Source organism: Pseudomyrmex gracilis, unplaced genomic scaffold, assembly GCF_002006095.1.
Source record: "Pseudomyrmex gracilis isolate BER0280 unplaced genomic scaffold, ASM200609v1 scaffold_2223, whole genome shotgun sequence".
Taxonomy (NCBI): domain Eukaryota; kingdom Metazoa; phylum Arthropoda; class Insecta; order Hymenoptera; family Formicidae; genus Pseudomyrmex; species Pseudomyrmex gracilis.
Genome location: NW_018022807.1, coordinates 7,144 through 8,450, shown reverse-complemented (window position 1 = coordinate 8,450; position 1,307 = coordinate 7,144).

Genomic DNA, 1,307 nt, shown 5'->3' with positions numbered 1-1,307 from the left:
CGTTAGAAGTAGTTTCCTTATGTATAAGCGTTCCAACCGATTTAGCGTTCAAAAGTATTAAGATACGATGGAAACATATCAGAGACAAAATAAAAATACCATTAACAGAGTTCTTAAAAGCGATAGAATGTGTTCTCTCATCTACATATTTTTCGTTTAATAATAGGGTATATAGACAAACATTTGGAGTACCAATAGGATCTCCACTTTCTCCCATAATCGCAAACATGGTCATGCAAGACTAAGAAAAATCTGTTAAAAAAAAATTAACTTTCAAACAGACGTGTTATTTTAGATTTGTTGATATAATTATGACTACCAATTGACCAATTACAANGACTTTAAAATCATTTTAACAAGTTTAATGAGAGACTTCAATTNAATTGGAATTACAAAATAATAACAGTTTGAATTTCTTAGATGTAAAATTAGTTTTGAATAAAAGAATTGTTGTTGACTGGTATCATAAGGATACCTTTTCAGGTAAATATTTAAATTTTTGTTCTGCTCATCACATATGTTACAAAAAATTGGCACGATAATTGGTATGGTGGACAGTGTTTATTTTATCAGATCCTACCTTTCATGAAAAAAACTTCAAATTAATCATAGAAATCTTATCTCTAAACAATTATTCATTAAATTTTATTATCCTTAATTTTTAATATTATCAGAAACAGGATAAATTTTTAATTCATAAAAACTCAAAAACTAACCATAAAGAACCGTTGAACCAAATAAAAATTTCTTTGTAATTCCATTCAATAATCAATTGTCTGATTCAAGTTCCAAGTCAATTAGTAGAAAAGTAGATATCTCTATGGCATATAGAAGCCTTAATAAATAAAACAGATTTATTAAAAAGATTCTTTAGAACATGATCACAATAAAAACATTATTTATTAAATAAAATGTAACGATTTGTAAATGTAATATTTCTTACATGGGTTAAACCAAAAGTAATTGAAGAACTCGGAGCATTGAAATCAGATAAATAGAACATAGACATTTATTCGGTTGTCACCGAACGTGAAACAGGTCATGATTTTAATTGGCAAGACACAAAAATTTTAGACCATGAAAAATTCTATTACAAAAGATCTATTTTAGAGATGCTCCACATCAAATTACAAAAAAATCCGATTAATGTTGTATCCAAGGATCCGGACCGGACTGAAACCGAAACCGATAACCGGACCGTAACCGTTATTTTAGTCAAACCGAAACTGAAAACCGGCCCGAAATATTATGTAGACTAATAGACCGGAACCGTAACCGAACCGAAAACTTTTTCCGATGTTTATTTC